Raw genomic sequence first — 25,914 nt, forward strand, 5'->3', positions numbered from 1 at the left:
TTGTTTTGGTTATTCTGAGTTCTTTGCAATTTCATATGAATTTGAGAATCAGCTTGTCAATTTCTATAAAGAAGTCTGCTAGGATTCACATAGGGATTGCATTGAATCTCAAGATCAGTTTGGGGATTAATGACATCTTAATAATATTAAGCTTTTTGATCCATGAACATGGGATATTTATCCATTTATTTAGATTTTCTTTAATTTCTTTCAGCAATGTTAGTTGCACACATCCTGTTAGTTCTGTTTCTCTGCAGAACCCTAGATAATACACTTGCTGAACTTGTTAGTTCTAATAGTTTTTTAGTGTATTCTTTAGGATTTTCCACATACAAGATCATGTCATCTGCAAATAGATACACTTTTACTTCTTCCTTTCCAATATGGATGCATTTTGTTTCTTTTCCTTTTGTAATTGCCCTGGCTAGAACTTCCATTACAATGTTGAATAGAAGTGGTGAGAGTGGACAGCCTTGTCTTGTTCCTGATCTTAGGAGGAAAGCATCCAGTGTTTCACCATTAAGTATGTTATTGACTATGGTTTTTCAGTAGGTGCCCTCTAACATGTTGAATAAGTTTCCTTCTATTCCTAGTTTCTTCAGTGTTTTTTTTTTTAATCGTGAAAGGCTGTTGGATTTTGTCAAATGCTTTTTTTCTATTAAGATGATCAAGTGATTTTGATATGATGTATTACATTAATTGATTTTTACATATTAAACCAAGCTTGTATTTCTGGGATAAATCCCATTTGGTCATGGGAGATTATATATATATATAATTATAATAATATATATTAAATATAATATTATAAATAATATATTTATTATATATAAATAATATATTATAACAATAATATAAAATATATTATAATAATATATATAAAATTTTTTTTTCCTGAATTCAGTTTGTTAAAATTTTGTTAAGGATTTTTATGTCCACACATATAAGAGATATTAATCTATAGTTTTCTTGTGATGTCTTTGTCTGGTTTGGTATCAGGATAACATTGGCCTCATAAAATGAGTTGGGAAGTATTCACTCCTTTTCTATAGTTTGTGGAGAGTTTGCATTAGTTTTTCTTTGAATTAAAATAAGTTAGCTGGGTCTGGGTTTTTCTTTCTGGGTAGTTTTAAACTTATTATTAATTCAGTCTCTTCACTTGTTAGATCTATTTAGATTTTCTATTGATATTTCTTCTTGAGTCAGTTTTAGTAGTTTGTGTCTTTCTAGGAATTTATTATTTCAGCTATGTTATCTCTATTGACATATAACTGGTTGTAGTACTCCTTTATACTACTTTCTTATATTTTTGTAAAGTCAGTAGTAATGTTTGCTGTTTTATTTCTTTTTTTTTTTAATTTATGTATTTTTATTTATTTATTTTTGGCTGCGTGTGGGCTTTCTCTAGTTGCAGCGAGCGGGGGGCTACTCTTCATTGTGGTGCGTGGGCTTCTCATTGTGGTGGCATCTCGTTGCGGAGCAGGGGCTCTAGGCACACGGGCTTCAGTAGTTGTGGCACGTGGGCTCAGTAGTTGTGGCTCAGCGGGCTCTAGAGCACAGGCTCAGTAGTTGTGGTGCACGGGCTTAGTTGCTTCCAGACATGTGGGATCTTCCTGGACCAGGGCTCGAACCCGTGTCCCCTGCATTGGCAGGCGGATTCTTAACCACTGTGCCACCAGGGAAGCCCTGCTGTTTTACTTCTGATTCTAGTAATTTGAGTCTTCTCTCTTGTTTTCTTGGCTACAGGTTTGTCAATTCTGTTGATCTTTCAAAGAACCAGCTTATGGATTCATCAGTTTTCTCTATTGTTTTTTGTATTCTCCATTTCATAAATTTCCAATACAGTCTGTATTACCTTTCTTCTGCTTGTTTTAGATTTAGTTTGCCCTTTTCCATTGTCTTAAGGAGGAAGTTTAGGTTCTTTGAGATCTTTCTTCTTTCTTAATATAGGCATTTACACTTATTAAATTCCCTCTAAGCACTGCTGTTTTAGCAGTGTTATGTTTTGTTCTGTTGTATCTTCTTTTTTATTCATCTTAAATGATTTTCTGACTTCTCTTTCGATTTCTTTTTCGATACATTGGTTATTTAGGAGTGTGTTGTTTAATTTTCATGTATTTGTGTGTGTCCTCGATTTTATTCTGTTCTTGATTTCTAACTTTATTCCACTGTAGTCAGAGAACATACTTTTAATTATTTTTATCCTTTTAAATTTATTTGAGATTTGTTTTTATGATTTAACATATGGTCTTTGCTGGGGAATGTTCCACATGCACTTGGGAAAAATGTACATTCTGCTGTTATTGAATATAGTGTTTTATAGATGTTGTTATGTCTAGTTAGTTTATACTATTTTTCAGTCCTTTTATTTCCTTATTAATCTTCTGTCTAGCTGTTCTACTCATTACTAAAATTGGGGTATTGAGGTCCCCAAATGTTATTGTTGAATTGCCTGTTTCTCCCTTCACTTCTGTCAGTTTTTGCTTCATGTAATTTTGTGTTCTATTGTTAGGTGTGTATATATGTTTATAATTATTTTATCTTCTTGATGGATTGGCCCTTTCGTCATCATAAAATGTCCCTCATTATCTCCAGTAACAATCGCTGCCTTTTGATGGGATTGTTTAATCCATTCACACTAATGTTATTATTATTATTATTTTAAAGTCTTTATTGAATTCATTACAATATTGCTTCTGTTTTACGTCTTGGTATTTTGGCTGTGAGGCATGCGGGATCCCAGCTCCCCAACCAGGGATCGAACCTGCACCCCCTACACTGGAAGGCAAAGACTCAACCACTGGACTGCCAGGGAAGTCCCTAATGTTATTTTTGATAAAGTAGGATTTATGACTACCATTTTACTTTTCATTTCCTATGTGTTTGTCTTTTTTGTTCTTCTAGTCTCCTTTACTGCTTTCTTTTGTACTGAGTGAATATTTTTAATGAAGCATTTAAAATTAAACATTTTTTCACTAAATTTTTTGTTTTTTTAATTGGTTCCTCTATCATATACATCTTAACTCATCAGAATTAGCTTCAGGTTTATGCTAGTTTAATTCCAGGGAGATTTAGCAGTGTTACTCCTATATAGCTCTATTCCCTTTCCCCCTTTTCTGTGGTATTATTGCTACAAATATTACACCTATAATGTTACACACCCAGCAATACATTGTCATAATTATTACTCTGCCATCTGTAGTCATTTTCTTAGTCCAATGCAGCTTTGTTCCCACTCAAGTCCTTTGTGCTCATATTGGCACATATATTACACTTCCTTATGTTATAGATTGAACAATACATTAAATACATACTATTGAATTTCTCCAGGAGTCTCTTCTAACAGGTCTGAGGTGATATCTCATTGTGGTTTTGATTTGCATTTCCCTGATGAGCATCTTTTCATGTGCCTGTTGGTCATCTGCATTTCTTCTTTGGAAAAATGCCTATCTCTTCTGCCCATTTTTTAATCGGGTTGTTTGGTTTTTTTGATGTTGAGTTACATAAGCTGTTTATATATGTTGGATATTAATCCCTTATCGGTCATGTCATTTGCAAATATTTTCTCCCATTCTGTAGGTTGTCTTTTCATTTTGTCGATGGTTTCCTTTGCTGTGCAAAATCTTTTAAGTTTAATTAGCCCTCATTTGTTTATTTTTGCTTTTATTTCCTTTACTTTTAGGAGACAGATCCAAAAAATTATTGCTGTGATTTATGTCAAAGAGTGTTCTGTCTTTGTTTTCCTCTAGGAGTTTTATAGTATCCAGTCTTACATTTAGGTCTTTAATCCATTTTGAGTTTACTTTTGTAGATGGTGTTAGAGAATGTTCCAATTTCATTCTTTTACATGTAGCTGTCCAGTTTTCCCAGAACCACTTATTGAAGAGACTGTCTTTTCTCCATTGTATATTTTCTTGCTTCCTTTGTTGTAGTGAAATTTATTTCTTAAATAATAAGACTTGAAAGTCAAAATTAGTCCTTGGTTGGTGGGCTGCAGAATGGATGTTGTATTAGCAGGCATGAAAACAACATTAATCTCATTGTACATCTCCGTCAGAGCTCTTGAGTGACCAGGTACATTGTCAATGAGCAATAATATTTTGAAAGGAATTTTTTTTTCCTGAGCAGCAGGTCTCAACAGTGTTATCAATAGACATACTGTCATCCAGGCTCTGTTATTCCATTTATAGAGCACAGGCAGAGTAGATTTAGAATAATTCTTAAGGGCCCCAGGATTCTCAGAATGGTAAGTAAACACTGGCTTCAACTTCCAAGTCACCAGCAGTATTGGCCCCTAACAAGAGAGTCAGCCTGTCCTTTGAAGCTTTGAAGTCAGGCATTGGTGTTTCCTCTGTAGCTATGAAAGTCCTAGATGGCATCTTCTTCCAATATAAGGCTGTTTCATTTACACTGAAAATCTGTTATTTAGTGTAGCTACCTTCATTAATTATCTTAGCTAGAACTTCTGGATAACTTGCTGCAGCTTCTACATCAGAACTTGCTGCTTTATCCACTTTCATGTTATGAAGATGGCTTCTTTCCTTAAACGTCATGAACCAACCTCTGCTAGCCTCAAACTTTTCTTCTGCAGCTTCTTCACCTCTCTAAGCCTTCATAAAATTGAAGAGAATTAGGACCTTGCTCTGGATTAGGCTTTGGTTTAAGGCAATGCTGTGGCTGGTTTGATCTTCTCTCCAGACCACTAAAACTTTCTCTATATCAGCAAGACTGTTTTGCTTTCTTATTATTCATGTGTTCATTGGAGTAGCATTTTTAATTTCCTTCAAAAATTTTTCCTTTGCTCTCACAGCTTGGCTGTTTGCCACAAGAGGCCTAGCTTTGGGCCTAGTATGGCTTTTGACATGCCTTCCTTTATTTAATCTTAAAAAAGAAAAACAAACAAACTTTTTGATTTAAAGTGAAAGACATTCAACTCTTCCTTTCACTTGAACACTTAGAGGCCATTGTAGGGTTATTAATTGGCCTAATTTCAATATTGTTGTGTTCAGGGAATAGAGAGTCCTGAGGAGAGGGAGAGAGATGGGGAACAGCCAGGCGGTGGTGCAGTCAGAACTCACAAAACATTTATTGATTAAGTTCATTGTCTTATATGAGTGCAGTTCATGGTGCCCCCAAAAGAGTTACAATGGTAACAATCAAAAGATCGCTGACAGGGCTTCCCTGGTGGCGCAGTGGTTGGGAATCTGCCTGCTAATGCAGGGTACACGGGTTCGAGCCCTGGTCTGGGAAGATCCCACATGCCGCGGAGCAGCTAGGCCCGTGAGCCACAACTACTGAGCCTGCGCGTCTGGAGCCTGTACTCCGCAACGAGAGGCCGCGATAGTGAAGAGGCTCGCGCACCGCGATGAAGAGTGGCCCCCGCTTGCAGCAACTAGAGAAAGCCCTCGCACAGAAACGAAGACCCAACACAGCCAAAAATAAATATAAAAATAAATAAATAAAAGATTATTATAAAAAAAAAGAACAAAAGTGATTTTTAAAAAAAAAGATCACTGATAACAGATCACCATAACAAATATGACAATAATGAAAAAATTTGAAATATTTTGAGAATTATCAAAATGTGACACAGAGACATGAAGTGAGCAAATGCTGTTAGAAAAATAGCTCTGACAGACTTGCTCCACACAGCATTGCCACAAACCTTCAATTTGTAAGAAACGTAATATCTGCAAAGCACAATAAAATGAGGTATGCCTGTATTAGAAATCAATAACAATATATCTGGGAAATATATAAAAATTTGGAAAATATTGAAAATATCAATAAAATTGATAAACCTATAAGCTAGACTGATTAAAAAATAGAGAAGACACAAATTTCCAATAACAGGCATGAGAGATCGATATTGCTACAAATCTCACAGATATCAAAAGCAAAATAAAGAAATATTGTAAAAACTATATTCTGATAAATTGGACAACTTAGATGAAATAGTCACATTCCTTGAAAGACACAGATTACCAAACTGACACATATAGAAATAGATAAACTTAATAATCTTATATTGTATAAAGGAGTTGAATTTGTAACTAAAACCCTTCACATAAAGGAAACTCCAGTTTAGATGGTTTCACTGGTGAATTCTTTCAAACAATTAAGAAAGAAATAATGCTGATCTTAAACAAACTCTTTAAGAAAATATTGAAGACTTCACAACTCATTTTATGAAGCCGGCATTATCTGATTCTAAAACCAGACAAATACATTATAAGAAAAGAAAACTCTGAATCAAACAATACCAATAGCTCTCATGACTGACTATAGATGCAAGTATCTTTAACAAAATATTAGCAAAGCAAATTCAGCAATATATAGAAAGAAAAATGCATCATGACTATATGGGGTTTATCCCACAAATGCAAGATTGGTTTAAGATTTTAAAATCAATCAATGTAACTCACCATATTAACAGAATAAAGGAGAAAAACCACATGATCATCTTTATAGATGCAGAAAAAGTGTTTGATGAAATCAACATTTATTTGTAATTTTTTAAAAAGAAACTTCTAGAAGACAAGGAATGGAAGGGAACTTCCTCAACCTTATAAAAGACATTTACACCATGCACCTTTTGTCAATTAATCTATGACAAAGGAAGCAAGAATATACAATGGAGAAAAGACGTTCTCTCTGGGACGTCCCTGGTGGTCCAGTGGTTAAGACTCCGCACTCCCAATGCAGGGGGCCCGGGTTCGATCCCTGGTCAGGGAACTAGATCCCGCATGCTGCAACTAAAGATCCTGCATGCCACAACTAAAAATTCCTCATGCCACAAGGGAGATCCCATGTGCTGCAACTAAGACCCGGTACAGCCAAATAACTAACTAAATAAATAAATAATTTAAAAAGACAGTCTCTTCAACAGCTAGTGCTGGGAAAACTGGACAGCTACGTGTAAAACATTGAGAATGTTACCTCACACCATATACAAAAATTCAAAATGGATTAAAGACCTATATGTAAGACCTGAAACCATAAAATTCCTAGAAGGGAACATAGGCAGAACACTCTTTGACATAAATTATAGCAATATTTTTTTCAGATCTGTCTCCTCAGGCAAAATAGATAAAAGCAAAAATAAACAAATGGGACCTAATTAAACTTAAAAGCTTTTGCAAAGCAAAGGAAACCATTGACAAAACAAAAAGACAACCTACAGAATGGGAGAAAATGTTTGCAAATGATATGACCGGCAAGGGGTTAATATACAAAATATATAAATAGCACATACTACTCAATATCAAAAAAACAAACAACCTGACCTAAAAAATGGGCAGAGGAACTGAATAGACATTTTCCCAAAGATGGTATGCAGATGGCCAACAAGCACATGAAAAGATGCTCAACACTGCTAATTACTAGAAAAATGCAGATGAAAACAACAATGAGATATCACCTTACACCTGTCAGAATGATTATCATTAAAAAGTCTACAAATAGCAAATGTTGGAGAGGATGTGGAGAAAAGAGAACCCTTGTACACTGTTGGTGGGAATGTAAATTGGTGCAGCCATTATGGAAAACTGTATGGAGGTTCCTTGAAAAACTAAAAATAGAACTATCATATGATCCAGCAATTCTTCTCCTGGGTGTATGTTCAGAAAAGACAAAAACACTCATTCAAAAAGATACATGCACTCCAATGTTCATAGCAGCATTATTTACAATTGCCAAGATATGGAAGCAACCCAAGTGCCCATCAACAGACGAATGGATAAAGAAGATGTGAGATACATACATACATATGTATATATATAAAATGGAATATTACTCAGCCATAGAAAATAATGAAATTCTACCATTTGCAGCAACATGGATGTACCTAGAGAATATTATGCTTAGTGAAATAAGTTAGAAAAAGACAAATACTGTATGATATCACTTATATGTGAAATCCAAAAAAAAAATATATGAATATATAGGCAAAACAGAAACAGACTCACAGATATAGAAAACAAACTAGTGGTTGCCAAAGGGGAGAGGGAAGGGGGAGGAGCAAATTTGGGATTAAGAGATATGAACTGCTATGTATAAAATAGATAAGCAACAAGGATATATTATATGCACAGGGAATTATAGCCATTATCTTATAATAACACTTAATGGAGTATAATCTGTAAAAATACTGAATCACTATGCCATACACCTGAAAGTAATATAGTATCATAAATCAACTATACTTCAATTTTAAAAAAGACATTTACAAAGAACCTAAAGGTAGCATCATACATAATGGTGAAAGACTAAACACTTTGTACCTAAGATAGAGAGTAAAATAGGATATCAACTCTTACTACTTCTATTTAACATTATACTAGAGGTCCTAGTCAGTGAATTAAAGTAAGAATAAAAAATAAAAGGCATACAGATTGGAAAGGAAGGAGTAAAACTAAATTTCTTTGAAAATGACACGACTGTGTACACAGAAAATCCTGACACTACCAGGATTAATATAGGAAATTAGCAAGGTCACAGGATACAGGGTCAATACACAAAAAAACTATTGTACTTCTCTATACTGTCAATGAACAATTGGAAAATGAAAGATTTAAATACTATTTACAGTGGCATAAAAATTCATGAAATACTTAAAGCTAAATTAATAAGACATTTGCCAAAATGTACACAATTAAAACTATAAAACATTGCTGAGATAAATTAAAGAAGACCAAAATAAATGCAGAGATCTACCATGTTCATGGATTGGAAGACATGATTAAGATGTCAGTTCTCGGGCTTCCCTGGTGGCGCAGTGGTTGAGAATCTGCCTGCCGACGCAGGGGACACGGGTTCGAGCCCTGGTCTGGGAAGATCCCACATGCCGCGGAGCAACTGGGCCCGTGAGCCACAACTGCTGAGCCTGCGCGTCTGGAGCCTGTGCTCCGCAACAGGAGAGGCCGCGACAGTGATAGGCCCGCGCACCGCGATGAAGAGTGGCCCCCGCTTGCCGCAACTAGAGAAAAGCCTTCGCACAGAAACAAAGACCCAACACAGCCAAAAATAAATAAATAAATAATTAAAAAAAAAAAAGATGTCAGTTCTCTCCAAATTGATCTATACATTCAGTGGAATCCCAGTCAAAACTCCACAGGCCTCTCTTTTGTGGAAATTGATAAGCTGCTTCTAAATTTAAAAGGAAATGCAAAGGACCTAGAAAAGACATAGAACTTTTGAAAAAGAACAAAGTTGTAGAACTTACTGTATCAGATATCAAGACTGTAAAGGTACTAAAAGTACAGTAAACAAGATAGGGTGACCTTGTAGTAAAGATAGACATATAAATCAATGGAACAGAATACAGAAATCAGAAATATACCCACACATATATAATCAATTGAGTTTTTACGAAGGTACCAAGGTAAAAGATAGTCTTTTTGACAAATGGTGCTGGAACAATTGGGTATCCATATATCCATATTAAGTGAAACTTAATCCTTACCTCATACCACACACAAGGTTAACTGAAGACAGATTAAGGACCTAAACGTAAGAGCTAAAACTATAAAACTTCTAGAAGGAAACAAAATGTTCAGCAAAAAGTTTTCAGGCAGTTCCCTAAAAATACTAACCATAAAAGGAAAAATATTGATAAATTGGACTTTATCAAAATTTAAAACTTCTCTTCCAAAAAGATATTGCTAAGAAAATAAAAAGGCAAGCTAAAAACTGGGTGAATATATTCTTATTACATACATCTGACAAAGAACTTTTATTCAGGATACATAATTTTTATGTGTACAGATGATATTTATACAGGTTATTTTCAACTCAAGAAAACAACCCCATTTTAAAAAATGTCCAAGATTTGAACAGACACTTCACCAAAAAATATGTACCCATAGCCAAGTAAGCATGTGAAAAGATGCTTCATGTTATTAGTCATCTGGAAAATAAAAATTAAAACCAAAATGAGATACTAGCATACATTCACTAGAATGACTAAAATTAAAATCACCAATACCAAGTGTTGTCAAGGATGTAAATCTTTTGGAATTTTCATACATTGCTGGTGGGTATGTTAAATGGTACAACCACTTTGGAGAAGATTTTATCAACTTCCTATAAAGTTAAACATATGCTTACTATATGGTACAGCAATCTCACTCCTAGTTATTTATCCAAGAGAAATGAAAACATATAATCACAAAAATACTTGAACAGAAATGTTCATAGCAGCTATATTCATAATAGCTCCTATTATTGGAAACAACCCAAATGCCCATCAACAGGTCCTGGGATCAGCAAACTGTGGTATCTTTGAACAATGAATTAGTATTAGCAATAATAATAATAAAGAATAAACTGTGCAAAACTGTGAATGAATTTTTAAAAGTCAAAAAAAGTCAGACAAGGGCTTCCCTGGTGGCGCAGTGGTTGAGAATCCGCCTGCCAATGCAGGGGACACGGGTTCGAGCCCTGGTCCAGGAAGATCCCACATGCCGCGGAGCAACTAAGTCCGTGCGCCACAACTACTGAGCCTGTGCTCTAGAGCCCGTGAGTCACAACTACTGAGCCCGCGTGCCACAACTACTGAAGCCCACGCGCCTAGAGCCCGTGCTCTGCAACGAGAGAAGCCACTGCAATGAGAAGCCCGCGCACTGCAATGAAGAGTAGCCCCCGCTCACCGCAACTAGAGAAAGCCTGCGCGCAGCAACGAAGACCCAACACAGCCAAAAATAAATAAATAAAATAAATTAAAAAAAAAAAAGTCAGACAAGAGTACATACTATATGATTTCATTTACCTGAAATTCTAGAAGCAAAACTAATCTAAAATGACAGGAAACAAACTGATGTTTGCCTAGGGGTGGGGGTTGGATGGGGATTTAGTGCAAAAAGGAATAGGGAAACTTTAAGTCGATGAAACGTTCTCTATCTTGATTGTGGTGGTGGATATATAGGTTTATCAAAGCTCATAGAAATGTATACTTAAAATAGATGTAATAGTATGTACAATAGTATGTAAACTTTGCCTCATTACAGTTAAATTTTAAAACGCAGTAATCCATGGTATTACTCATTAAAGCCCTATTGGTAATTGTTCCAAATTGGAAACAACCTAAGCATCCCTCAGTGAAAGTTTGGTTCAATAAGTTTTGGTAGACCAATAAGATGAGGCACTATGTAGCCATTAAGAACACAGTAGAGAAGTAAAATTATTGATCTGGAGAAAATATTTGTACTTTTTTGGTAAATGAAGATAAGATAAAACAAGCCACCCAATACTCCCCCAATATATAATTTAATTTGGGTTATGTCAATAATTTGCATTATATTCTTTTTTTTTTTTTTTTTTTTTTTTTTTATTTATGGCTGTGTTGGGTCTTCGTTTCTGTGCGAGGGCTTTTCTCTCTAGTTGCGGCAAGCGGGGGCCACTCTTCATTGCGGTGCGCGGGCCTCTCACTATCACGGCCTCTCTTGTTGCGGAGCACAGGCTCCAGACGCGCAGGCTCAGTAGGTGTGGCTCACGGGCCTAGTTGCTCCATGGCATGTGGGATCTTCCCAGACCAGGGCTCGAACCCGTGTCCCCTGCATTGGCAGGCAGATTCTCAACCACTGCGCCACCAGGGAAGCCCTGCATTATATTCTTATAACTATATAATTCTATAAAGAGCTGAGTTATGTAGTAAGTCATGATTGCTTTTCCTTTCTTGCATAAGTTTTTGCTTTCTCTGCAGTTAATAATTGTTCTTCATTTGCTTAGTTTTTTCTCAACTTATTCCTAATTCAATTCCAAACTTTCTGCTGATTATCTAAACCTGCACTATCCAAAATGGTAGCCCCTAACCACATGTGGCTATTAAAATTTAAATTAATTGTAATTAAGTGAAATGATAAGTTTAGTTCCTCAGTCACACTTGTCACATTTCAAGTGCTCTGGCTAGTGACTGCTGTATTGGACAGTGCAGATATAGAACATTTCCATCATCACAGAAAGATCTAATGACAGTGCTGGCCTAAGTCTCCTCTAAGATACTCAGAAGCAATAATTTTGTCCTCACTGAGAAATTTCTCCTGGAGCTTTTCACCTTTGACCAAATCTGTTGCTCTCTGGTGCCTGGCTCTCATCCTGGAATCTACCTTCAACAATTTCTGGGGAATTCTTTGCCTCTCCTGTGTTAGACCTTTTGTTTGCTATTCTTGGTTTTCTCCCTCATTTCCATGGAGCATATTCTCTGATAACTTCCTGAGAAGAGGAGTGATGGGAGGTGAGTTTTTGAAATCATACAAGCCCTAAAAATATTATTATTTTACCCTTATATTTGATTGAGAGTCTGGCTGGAAATAACAATCTAGGAGGACAATTATTTTTCATGAGAATTTTGAGGCATTGTTCCTTGTGTTCTAGCTTCTGGTGTTGCTGTTAAGAATTTCCAAGCCATTCTGATTTTGAGTTTTTGTATATTATCTGTTTTTTCCTGTCTGGAAGCTTTTTCCTCAGATTTCTGAAATTTCATAATGTTGTGCCTTGATATAGTTCTGTTTTCATTAATTATTTATGCTTGTCAGTCAGTGGCTAGTTTGAATCTGGTAACTTGGGTGATCCTTCAGTTCTGGGAAATGTTCTTGAATTATTTCCTTGATAAAAATTATGTCCCCTCAGAACTCTCTATCCTTTCTTTCTGGATCTCCTAATATTTAGATAGTAGACCTCCTGTATATAGTTACTCTATTTTTAAAAATCTTTTCTCTACAATTTTCCATATACTTGTGCTTTTGTTCTGCTCTCGTGGATAACTCTTCAACGTAATCCTGTTCTTCTGTTGAGTTTTTATTTGTGCTATTGTATTTTGTTTCCAAGAGCCTTTTGTTGTTGTTCTCTGAGTGTTCCTTTTTACGGCATCCTGCTCTCGTTAATGCTTACAGAATTGTCTCTTATCTCAGAGGATATTGATATCTCTAGATACATTTCTTCTCTTTGTATGTCTGTTTGTTTCTTCATTTGTTTGTTGTTTCCTCCTTTACCCCCATCCACCTCTCCTACCTCTCTCTCCTCAGAAGGCCAAAGATGGCTGGTAGTCCTTGGTTGTCTGCTTATAATTAAAAGGGGAAGGACTAGAAAGCTCTGACCTTGTGGATGATTGTGATTGTGGCCTTCATTGTAGAATGATATGATCAGGCCTTTGGGGGGAATGCTCAATATCTGTATTTTTAAATCATTCCTCTTGGTCAGTTTCTTCAATCTATGTTGGCCACCACTGTTTTGGGAGGCAAATAGCGATAGAGGGCTGAGGGTCTCCACATTCAGTATGCATAGTTTCACTTAATTCCCCCATTTCCAGTACCATAACCCTGCCTCAACTATGCTTTGGATCCCACTATCCAAACACCTCTATCACCTTCCCCAGAGAATAAACTTCCGATTTTATGCCTGGGTGGGCAAGGGGCAACTGTTTGGTTTTGCAAAATTGAAGAAGGGGTCTGAGGATTCCAACTGCTTCATAAATGTCTTTTAGTGGGTCTTATTTTAGCTCCTCTACCCATCCTCTTTATCCCTTATTTCAAAAGTACCTGATGCTGGAAATTCTTTAGACTGCTGTACATTTGGATGGTTCTTGGTTTGCCCCACTGCTGGTTTAAGTTACCAGCTACATTAGTTACCTCTCATCCATCTGCTTTCCAGCTTCCAAACTTTCATTGCTGTTGTTTTCTCTCTTATTCTTTCTGTCCTTTGGGGTTTCTACTCTTTAAATAAATCTCTTTACTGTCATTCTAAAGAGGTTTGGGGAGGAAACTAAATAAATGTTGATGGCGTGTCCATCTACCATCTTTACCCAGAAGTCAGTAAATATACTCCTAAAAAAATGAATATGTCAAGAATTACTTTATAGGACCAGCAATGCATTTTTTTCTTTAAGCATTTTGGTCTGAAGAATAAAGGTATTATTACTTGCTTTAGACAGGATTTCTGAGAATTGGTAAAGTATTGCTCAACAATTTTAACATAAAAAACACTTCATAATACTATAAAGATACTACAAAAATCATATTTAAAGAATTTAAGTCTAAATGGTTTCAAGAAGAGAATATTAGCTCAGAGTCTTCCACTTGGAAATAAATATCTCAGATGGGTAGAAGGCCACTGGATATAATAATGATATTATCTGAAAATATTTGCATGTTTTAAATTTTTCATGCATACTCTATCTTTTCAGAGCTTGCTAGAACATCCATAGTTTCAATTTAGGAAAAAAATATTAGTATAAGATAGTTTAAAAGTCCACAAAGATACTGTCCTATTAACTTAGAAGAACACACAGAGATCAAATTCTTCCACTTGGTTTTGGATGCTTTGTGTCATAATCCTGACTTTGTTCAAAAGTAAGACTTTGAAATTCTGAGTAGAAGGTGAGGAGGAAAATTTGAATGAAGTTGTTCCAAACATTAGGAAGAAAAAGCCTTCATGTGATCCTGATTATCCCTCTAGTTACTGTGCTGTTTCCTTACCAAATTTTTCATAAGAGGCTTTCCATTTACTGTACCCCTTCTCACCTGCTCTTTGAATCACAAAGCTGCCTTCTTCAGTCATCTTCACTTTCCTTCACTTTTCCTAACAATGACTTTTAATTAAGAGATCTCACTGTCTTTACTCCTTTTTTCAATCTTCTTGGCCTGTTTTATGATGTTGACTCTATACTCTCTTTTAAATGTTCCTTTTTATTTCTATGACATTATACTGTTCTCATTCTCTTTCCATCTGTCTGTGCTGTCATCCGCTTCTCTCTGTTACTTTGTTCCTTCTCCCACCTCTAACTGTGGGCAAAGCCCAACCTCTCCAAGGCCCTGACTATATAATCTTCAATGTCTACATACTTTGGAGAAGTCATCCATTCTCAGGGCTTTAATCATCACATGTGTGCTGTTGACTCCCAAATGTCTTATCTTGTGCCCTGACCATCAGCACTGAACAGCTTCAGTTCTATATCTTTAATCTTCTGTTGGGCATTTCCCCTTTGATGATATCTCACTATCATGTCAAATCCAGTATGCTCATCTTTTTATTCACCACTGCCCGCCCACCCCTTTCCACACCCAGAACAACTTTTTCCTTACCCAGTTTCCCTGCCTCTCAGCAGTTTCCTTTATCCTCTCAATGTCTTAAGTTCAGAATCTTGAAATCATTCTTATTTATTCAGTCAGGTATCAAAATTCCTCCAAGCCTTCCTTTTCCAGTCTGTTCTTACTGCCAAAATTGGAGTCCAGGCCTTCATCCTCTTGCATTTGAATTGCTGCCACAGCTTCCAGGCTCTCCCACAGCCTCCTGCTCTATCCCGTATACCACTGCCAGTCTAATCTTCTTTAAATACAACTTTCATCATATCACTTCCTTAATCAAAATCCCTCATGATTCCTATTTCCTACTATATCAAGTCTAAACACCTCTACCTGGCTTTCAGGCCACTCATGACCTGGCTCCATATTACCTGTCTTACTTCCCACTATTACCCAACCTGTTCCCCCTTCCTTAAGTCTGTTTTCTCACTGTCAAAAGAACAAGCCAAGTTTGTTTCTGCCTCCATATCTTAACAAATATACTTTCTCTTGCTTGGAATGCCTTTCTTCTTTCTATTGACCTAAATCATATCCACCTTGCAAGAGAATTGTCTATGCTTGCTGTGTCCACTTCCCTGCTCTCTATTCTCTTTGACCCACTTTAATCAGGTGTTCACCCCCACTAACTCCACTGTCCAATACACAATTATTGTTTTCCTATCATGAATTCACACCTATACCACCAATTCCAATCTAATACTATAGAAATCATTCTAGTTTTCTCACTTTCTGTATTTGTCATTTCTTTCTCCGTCAGTGAGAAACCTGGCTCCCATTATACTTAACATATTTACTTATGTTATCTGTCCCCTCGAATGTAACCAAGCTCCCATCCTTGCCACCTTCCCCACACACATATAGATACCTATCTCACCCTGCTCAGGCTCTCACACCCCCTGTGAGTCACCCATACTTGTGAGGTCCTCCCCACTCCATTCAGCCTCTGACTTCTCACGCTAGGCCTGTCCTCCACATGGAGGCTCTCCTCACGCTGCTCAGGTTCTGACTCCCCTCCGTGCACACGCCTCTCTGGCTCTGCCACACCTGACACTGGTGTTAGGACTGAACTGCTCATCGAGGGACAGGAAGAGGAAGAAGAATTAAAGTCAATATTTTATTTAGAAAAAGCTTTCTAGTTAGTGTAGATTTGACTACAAGTTGAGAAGGTGATAACATTTCTGCTTCCTTTCTCCTAAAAAACACATATTGTCAATATCAATCTGAAATACCATAGGAATCAGTGGACAAGAAGCCAAATCATTTCTGAAAGAATACCCAACCTAGATCAATGTAGAAACAAAACACCCAGATAAAAAAACAAATACTTCTTCACATTTTTCCATCTTCTGTTCAAATATTTTGGTATTATGGACACAGCCTCAGAATCACTGTCAAGTGCTAGTGATTATGGTAAATTCATGAACCTTACATTTTTGAAGATGGTGGTTTCTGATGCCTGAGGCTCAAAATTAATTTTATCTTTTAAAACTGAGAAATGCAAATATTTCATCACAATAACATTATAATCATTCGGTTAGACCTCTGCAAGATCGCCCTTGATAACCATTTCACAGAGATGAAGCACTGATGAGGAGTCAGAATGTGGCCATCAAAGAGACTACAGACAGCCCCTGGAGACCACAACTTTCCCAGGACAAAAATACCCAAGTTTGCTTCCAAATCCTTTAAAGTTATAAACTAACCATTCCAAGAAGTAGCTTTCTCATTCCTACTGTTACTCCCAACTTTCTTTGTCTGAGAAAGGCAAATTTAGCCTTTCTTCTAAATCAAGATATGATAGACTGGACTTTTGTTTAATTCTAAGCCAAAACGTTCCCAAACTCCCACTGCATTCCTGGGAAGTCCTAAATGCTGTTGAGTGCTCTCTTGGCCAGGTCTCATTCCTTCAGGGAGTCAAACACGCTCCATCCGTACCCTCTTGGAGACCATGAAAAGGGACCACGGCCTCTGTGACTGTTCCCACCAGGTGGGTCCAGATTAACTTTACAGTCCACTTACGAGGAAGCTAACAAGGCTCCTCTGTGAGTGTTTGAGCACACCTTACAAAACTGCTGATGACCTCATGAGCCAAAGAAAGCAGGTCTCACATTGTGGACTAAGCCTAAATATTAATACTACTTTATATTTATGTAGTGTCTTTTTTCCAAGGAGCTCCAACCTCTTTACAGACATTATGTCATTAATCCTCAAAGCATTGCTGTTTGGTACATGGCAAATATTATCCCCCTCTCTTTTTTTTTTTTTTTTTTTTTTACTGTGATGGAAACTTGCAAGTCAGTGATGGAACCCAGCCCCCTAGTTCTCAGTCTTTGCACTATACCGTGAAAATAACCAGATGAATAATTTTTCAAGCTTATTCATTGCTTCTTGGGTGGGATTTGAGAGGATGTCTCAGTTTGTATGCATTTCAGTTTTCAGTGCAAGTTTGTAGCTGAAATTTGAAGCAGAAGACCGTTACTGAATGTATAATCTCACTTATCACTCAGAGATCCCGTATACTTCTCATACCCCAGGATAAGTTAGATTTTTTAAAATCCCTATGCCAGTTTAGGGCACATTTCATTTATAGCAACCACATATTCACCAAAATTAGGCAATGTTCAACTAGATACAACCAATTTGTATTGAGTGATTAACATGTACCAGATACTGTGCCAAACATTTTCAAATACATGATCTTATTTTACATATATGATATCCCATGAGGACCTGTTAGATTAAGTCTTATGTGTATGGAAACAGAGTGGGGCAAGAAAAAAAAAGGTACTAATAGAAGTATGGCCTCAGCTGCCATGTCCCTGCCTCCAACCTCCCCTCCCACCCCCCAAACCAAAGAGTTCAATTAACTCTAATTCCCTTAGTGGAAATCCCCAGCGTAAATATTTCCACAAAAAAGGAAAATGTGGGTGAATTCTAAAAACCACTAGGAATTAGCTCAATACCCACCAAAAAAAAAAACAAAACCCAACAACTTAAAAGATTGGTTTCTGCATATTCACCAATTAATGCAAAGCACAGAGAAGAGAACAAAACACAACAGTGTCTAATGATAAGTATTTCTTGATTTCACTTGGTTAGACACTTCCTAATCAGGAATATTCGAACCAGGAATTATGAACTATGGTGGCATAATTTTAAACACAAAAATCAATTTCACATCTCATTTTTTTATTCTTTCATGTGACCCACCGTCGTATTGTTTTCCAAATTGGTAGATGTCTTTACGCTGCTGAATTAGATAATGGCAGTGAAAAGAGAGATGCTGGGGGAAAACAGAAAAACTCTTCTTCTAAAACAAGGAGAAACGTTCAACTTTTCATCATTAAATCTGAAAGCCTCAGAGTAAAAATGTGCCAGATGCCCTGCAACAATACTACTATTCCACCCTGTTCTCTGGCCCAGCTTGATTTGAAATAGCCTTACATTTCTAAATAAATAGTATTTAATTTGAGACTGAGCAGCCCTACCCCATTATGGAAAATCTTTATAGGTTGGAAAATATGTACAGTATGTCATACTTTAGGTATATAATCTAGCCATATTCTGTAGCATAGCTATACTGCAGTTTTTACTCAACAACCTTGGGTTTTTAAGAAAATGTATCCATATTTTAAATATCTGTTTTTTTCTTGTCATAGGAAATATTAGCCAAAAGGAATATCCTGTATCCCAAGTAAAAATTTAGTGATGCGGAAACTTAGAAAGTGGTAGTAAAAAAAAAGTGATGTTTGCCCTACCAGGGTTGCCATGCATGGTTGTATTGATTGTGCACAATTCCAGGGGGGTACCTAAAACATAGATAGCAATGTGAATGGCGCCCCCTGGAGGTGAGCAACGCCTGGCCGTTCCAATTTAATTAATTAGTAAAGCTTTGGAAAATGTTCATGTTTTTTCTCAGATTCACAACAAAGACGAGTTGTAAGCTGCAGCGGGACTTTTATTATTCATCCTTATGTTTTTGTGTGTGTGCAGGTTCTTAGTTCTTCCTCTCCATGTTGGTTTGTTTTTTTTTTTTTGGCTGCGTTGGGTCTTCGTTGCTGCACATGGGCTCTCTCTAGTTGCGGCAAGCGGGGGCTGCTCTTTGTTGCAGTGCGTGGGCTTCTCATTGCGGTGGCTTCTCTTGTTGTGGAGCATGGGCTCTAGGCACGTGGGCTTCAGTAGTTGTGGCACTCGGGCTCAGTAGTTGTGGCGCACGGGCTTAGTTGCTCCGTGGCATGTGGGATCTTCCTGGACCAGGGCTCAAACCCGTGTCCCCTGCATTGGCAGGCGGATTCTTAACCACTGTGCCACCAGGGAAGTCCCTCCATATTGGTTTTAAAAGACTTCCCTACTGACTGAGCTTCAGCACACTGGTCTGGCATTCTCCCAGCTCTAGGTTTTCATGAGTCAGGGAAAAACATGTGCTATTTTGAGAAGAAGCTCATCAGACGTGCTCAACCAGCCCTGGGCTAATTTTTGAAGTCCCTCCCCGCATTTGCCTTCTCCCTCTACATTCCTACAGCATCCTGCTTGTACCTTTATTTAGCCCTTACTTCCTCTTACCTGTGTTAGATGTTGGTTAGAGTTCACTGTTTCTACATCTGTGTTCCTCACTACCTTGAGACACTCTGCTGCCCATCCCTGCTGTGTCATCCTGCTGTTCCCATCACCACCACAGCACTTAGCATGGGACCTTGAATCTCTGCCTTCCTGACCCTCCTTTTCACCCTTCTACAGTTTGGTTCTCTTTCATTTCCTTTAGTCAGGAGGAAAACATGTGGTCTCCAGATGGGGAAGATAACTGGAGACAATGGGAAGAAAGCCCACCTCCATCTGATATGAGACCAGGAATGACCCTGCAGATAGGTCGGTTACTTGGTCACAACCCTCCACTTCCTCATCAGGCCAGGCCTGATCCAGCTTTAGTAAAACAATTTGAAGAGGGTGATATTGTGAATTTTATAGCAGTTTAAGTTTTTTAGTGGTACAGTTGATTTCAAAATGAAAACAGAAGTTTCTGGAGGGATGTACAAGAAACTGGTAACAGTGGTTGCCTTCTAGGCAGGGAATTGAGTGGCTCTGGGGTGGCAGGGAGAATCTCACTGTATACCTTTATTTTACATTTTGAATTTCACACTATGTGACTGTATTAGTTATTGAAATAGATAAATAAAATCAAGAAAAGGGAACCAGGCAATTAAATAACTAGATGTGAACTGAATGGAAAGTTCTCTTAATTATAGGAAAGGATTCAAATATATTAAAAAATAAAAGTAGATCAGAAGGAGAGGTATGATTATTTTCATTTTCTGTTAAAAACTTTGAAAATGTTTCACTGTTGGCTGAAAAAGTAAAATAAAAATTAAGGTTAGGTGTCTGTTCCTCATATAAAACTTATCCTCACTCTAAACGCTCAACTACTTCCTTTTAGTTTTTTTTCTTTTTTTCTTCAAGTGAACTTAGGGCCAGTTTAAAGTGAAAATCTGACTTCTTAGTGAATGTATCTTTGCCACTCTGCCTCCACCTTGTATGGAAGAACTGTTCAGGGGATGCCAGAGTTCTTAAGTGTCATCTGCTTTGCCCTCTCCTTCCTGCCGGCAAGAGTAGGCAGTTATGACCCGAGGTCTGGATGTCACACCCATAGAGATCTTCCATCTCAGACAGTCTTCATACCAGAGTGGTCTTTTTCTGTCTATTTTATGGGGCCTATCTCTATAGTCATTTCTGTACTTACAGTTATACTATGTTCCTTTCAACACCTGCTGAAGCACTTTATAGAGACTCAGACTCAAGCAAATGACCTACATAGCAAGTCTATGAGAAGCAGGGTATCACATTTCCAATTCTGTAACTATTATCTGTTCATCTCTTTTTTGAAGAATCAGCAAACCTATGTCAAGTTTAGTACATCTAATAACATCATCATATCATTGCCTGTAGGTTTCCTCCTACATGCCACAAACCAAAAACAACTTTTTCATTTTTATAATTACTTCAAGTATGTGCTTGAGTGTGTTTATATGTGTTTTATATGTCTACCTTTAGCTACCACAGAGTTAACAGTTAATTACTCAGGCATTTGAAGGTAGGAAAGTAGCTGACATTTTTCTATTGAAAAGTATCTAATAATAGTTTAGAATATTTTATAACTGTAAAACGTAAGCCAAACAAACTTTAAAGTTTTTAATGTTCTTTTATTAACTTTCCAGTTAACAAATTAAAATAGTTTCTTAATAAAGCTTTCATCACATTGAAATAAAGGAAAACAAAGAGATAAACCATGTTGATTATAAACACATCAGTTCATAAAAGATATAATTTTAACAGAATAAGCAAACTAATATGGAACTATATTTTTAATATAACTTTAATTATATAAGTTTTACATGAATACATTCTCACAGATAATTCAAACACTAACAATAAGGGTATTCTATACCACTGATTTTGTATTTAAAACACACACACACACACACACACAAGATGTACTGACCAATATGGTAGCCACTAGCTATATGTGGCTATTAACTACTTGAAATGTGGCTAATTTGAGTTGAGATGTGCTGTAAGTGTAAAATACATACTGAATTGTAACGACATAGTATAAAAAATGTAAAATATCTCAGTTTTTATATTGATTACATATTGAAATAATATTTTTGATATATTGGATTAAATAATTATTAAAATTTAATTTCATCTGTTTCCTTTACTTTTTAAAATGTACCTACTAAAAAATTTTAAATTTTATAATTGTGCATTCTATTTCTATTGGATAGCACTATATACATGTATAGGTATGTATGTATATATAGTATACATACATACATATATACATGCATTATATATACACACATATATGCATATATTTGTGGATTTTTAAAAATTTATTTATTTTTGGCTGCGTTGGGTCTTCATTGCTGTGAGCAGGCTTTCTCTAGTTGCAGTGAGCAGGGGCTACCCTTCTTTGCAGTGCGTGGGCTTCTCATTGCAGAGGCTTCTCTTGCTGCGGAGCTCGGGCTCTAGGCACACAGGCTTCAGTAGTTGTGGCACACGGGCTCAGTAGTTGTGGCTCGCAGGCTCAGTAGTTGTGGCGCATGGGCTTAGCTGCTCCGCGGCATGTGGGATCTTCCCGGACCAGGGCTTCAACCTGTGTCCCCTGCATTGGCAGGCGGATTCTTAACCACTGCCTCACCAGGGAAGTCCCTATTTGTGGGTAGTTTAAAAGCATAAATGGGATAATATCTTTTCCTGAAACTTGCTTTTTTCACTTAACATATGTCTTAGAGATTTTTCCTTGTTGGTATATTTAGATTAACCCCATTCTTTTTAAATACTGCCTAGTATTCCTTAGTAGTAAAGTGCTCTAGTTTGTTTCAATTTTCTGCTATTACTGGAACATTTAAGTTGTTTTCACTTTTCCTTAGGAACATTGTTTCAGGGAATGTCCTTGAACATGACTCTTTGTGTGCATATGGGGACTTTTCTCTAGAATAGGTGACTAGAATAGATGTGCATTTGAAATTTTTGTAAATCCTCCAGATTGTCCTGTTCAAAGGACGTTTTCCTTCCAGTTTCATCTTTTTTTAAATCATGTGCCACTTTTTATTTTTTCACTGAGGTAAAATATATATAACAGAAAATTTATCATTTTAACTATTTTTTAAGTGTACAGTTCAGTGGCATTCACACTGTTGTGTAAGCATCTCCAGAACTTTTTTCATCTTCCCAAACTGAAATTCCATACTAATTAAACAGTAACTCCCCATCTCTCTCCTCAGCCCCTGGCAACCACCATTCTACTTTCTGTCTCTATGAATTTGACTACTCTAGGTGCTTCATATAAGTGGAATCATACACTAGTTGTTCTTTTGTGACTGGCTTATTCAATTTAGCATAATGTCTTCAAGGTTCATCCATGTTGTAGCATGTGTCAGAATTTCCCTCCTTTTTAAGACTAGATAATATTCCATTGTATATATATACCACATTTTGTTTACCCAATCATCTATCTATGGACATTTAGGTTGCTTCCACTTTTTGGCTATTGTGAATTATGCTGCTATTAACATGAGTGTAGAAATATCTGTTCAAGTTTATGCTTTCAGTTCTTTCGGGTATATACCTAGAAGTGAAATTGTTAGATCATATGGTAATTCTATTTTTTTTAATTTATTTATTTTTATTTATTTATGGCTGTGTTGGGTCTTCGTTTCTGTGCGAGGGCTTTCTCTAGTTGTGGCAAGCGGGGGCCACTCTTCATCGCGGTGCGCGGGCCTCTCACTATCGTGGCCTCTCTTGTTGCGGAGTACAGGCTCCAGACGCGCAGACTCAGTAATTGTGGCTCACGGGCCCAGTTGCTCCGCGGCATGTGGGATCTTCCCAGACCAGGGCTCGAACCCGTGTCCCCTGCATTGGCAGGCAGATTCTCAACCACTGCGCCACCAGGGAAGCCCGGTAATTCTATTTTTAATTTTATGAGGAACTGCCATACTGTTTTCCATAGCAGCTGCACCATTTTACATTCCCACCAGCAATGCACAAGGGTTCCAGTTTCTCCACATCATCTCCAATACTTGTTATTTTCTGGGTTTTTTTGTTTGTTTGTTCGTTTGTTTTAACTAATAGCCATCCTAATGGGTGTGAAGTGTTATTTCACTGCAGTTTTGATTTGCATTTCCCTAATGATTAGTGATGTTGAGAATCTTTTCATTTGGTTGTTGGCCACTTCTGTATCTTCTTTGGAGAAATGCCTATTGAGGTCTTCTGCCCACTTTTTAATCAGGTTGTTTGTTTTGTTGCTGTTGAATTGTAGTACTTTATATATTCTGGATATTAATCTCTTGTAAGATATACAATTTGCAAATAGTTTCTCTTATTCTATGGATTGTCTATTCCATCTCATTTGTAGTGTCCTTTGATGCACAAAAGTTTTTAATTTTGATGAAGTCAAATTTATCTATTTTTTCTTTTGTTGCTTGTGTTTTTGGTGTTATATCCAAGAAAGTCTTGCCCAATCCAATGTCATGAGGCTCCCCCCTACATTTTCTTCTACGAGTTTTATAGTTTTTAGCTCTTATGTTTTGGTCTTTGATCCATTTTGAGGTGGTATAAAGGTCCATCTTCATTCTTTTGCATGTGGATATCCAGATTTCCCAACACCATTTTTTTTTTTTAATGTTTTCTTTTTTTTTTTTTATTTTATTGATTAATTGATTGATTGATTGATTGCTATGTTGGGTCTTCGTTTCTGTGCTAGGGCTTTCTCCAGTTGTGGCAAGCGGGGGCCACTCTTCATCACGGTGCGCGGGCCTCTCACTGTCACGGCCTCTCTTGTTGCGGAGCACAGGCTCCAGACGCGCAGGCTCAGTAATTGTGGCTCACGGGCCCAGCCGCTCTGCGGCATGTGGGATCTTCCCAGACCAGGGCTCGAACCCGTGTCCCCTGCATTAGCAGGCAGATTCTCAACCACTGCGCCACCAGGGAAGCCCCCCAACACCATTTTTTGAAAAGACTTTAGTTTCCGCATTGAATCCTCTTGACATCCTTGTCAAAAATCATTTGACCTGGGCTTCCCTGGTGGCGCAGTGGTTAAGAATCTGCATGCCAATGCAGGGTAGACAGGTTCGAGCCCTGGTCCGGGAAGATCCCACATGCCACGGAGCAATTAAACCCATGCGCCACAACTACTGAACCTGTGTTCTAGAGCCCGTGAGCCACAACTACTGAACCCGCGCACCACAACTACTGAAGCCCGCGTGCCTAGAGCCCATGCTCTGCAACAAGAGAAGACACCGCAATGAGAAGCCCACACACTGCAACGAAGAGTAGCCCCCGCTCGCCACAACTAGAGAAAGCCCGCATGCAGCAACGAAGACCCAACACAGCCAAAAATAAATAAATAAAATAAATTTATTTTTTAAAAAACTCTATGAGAAACATTAAAAAGAAAAAACTCATTTGACCATATAGGTGAGGGTTTATTTCTGGGCTCTCTATGCTATTCCTTGGTCTACATGTCTGTCTTTATGCCAGTACCACATTTTGATCACTGTAGCTTTGTTGTAAATTTTGAAATCTGGAAGTGTGAGGCTTGCAACTTTGTTCTTCTCTTCCAAGGTTGTTTTGGCAATTCAGGGTCCCATGAGATTTCATATGAATTTTAGAATGGATTTTTCTATTTCTGCAAAAAAAAAACGTCATTAGGATTTTGACAGGGATTGTATTGAATCTGTAGATTGCTTCGGGTAGTATTGACATCTTAACAATATTATGTCTTCCAATTTAGGAACACAGGGTAACTTTCCATGGTTTCCTCATTTCATACTTGCTTAAGAAGGTTTTTACAGTGCTAAAGCTGTAAACAAAGTTTTCCATATTTTCTTCTGATAAGTTTTTCTACATTTTCTTCTAATGAAGTAGTTTTGCTTTTTACTTTTGGCTCCCTAAGCTAGCTAGAGTATTTTTTTTCCTGGTGTGAGAAAGTTTTCCCATTGTGTTGGTACCACTTGAATTGTCTACCCTTTCCCTGCTAATTTGAATGCCACTTTTATCATAAATTAAAAACCCATAGATATATAGGTTTTTATACTTGCTATTCTATTTTACTGTATTGATCCATATGTCTATTCCTATATTACTGCTATTGTGTTTTAATTACTCTACATTTATGTTTTGCTGTCTGGATGGGCAACTCTTTTTCCCCTCATAGTTCCTCTATTTCAGTATTTGAGAGATTTTCCTGTGTATTTTCACTTCTAGACGACTACTAGAATCATCTTAATAAGTTCCAAAAGACATATTTTTGGGATATTGATGGGGATTGCATTGGTTTGAT

At 37.2% G+C, this 25,914-nt stretch overlaps 1 protein-coding gene across 1 annotated transcript in view; it reads left to right on the forward strand.

The window, feature by feature from the left end:
- The window catches only part of HORMAD2 (HORMA domain containing 2), a 69,586-nt gene that overhangs the window by 31,291 nt on the left and 12,381 nt on the right, over positions 1 to 25,914 (forward strand). The window lies entirely within an intron of this gene.

This window comes from Balaenoptera acutorostrata, chromosome 13 (genome assembly GCF_949987535.1).
Source record: "Balaenoptera acutorostrata chromosome 13, mBalAcu1.1, whole genome shotgun sequence".
Lineage (NCBI taxonomy): Eukaryota > Metazoa > Chordata > Mammalia > Artiodactyla > Balaenopteridae > Balaenoptera > Balaenoptera acutorostrata.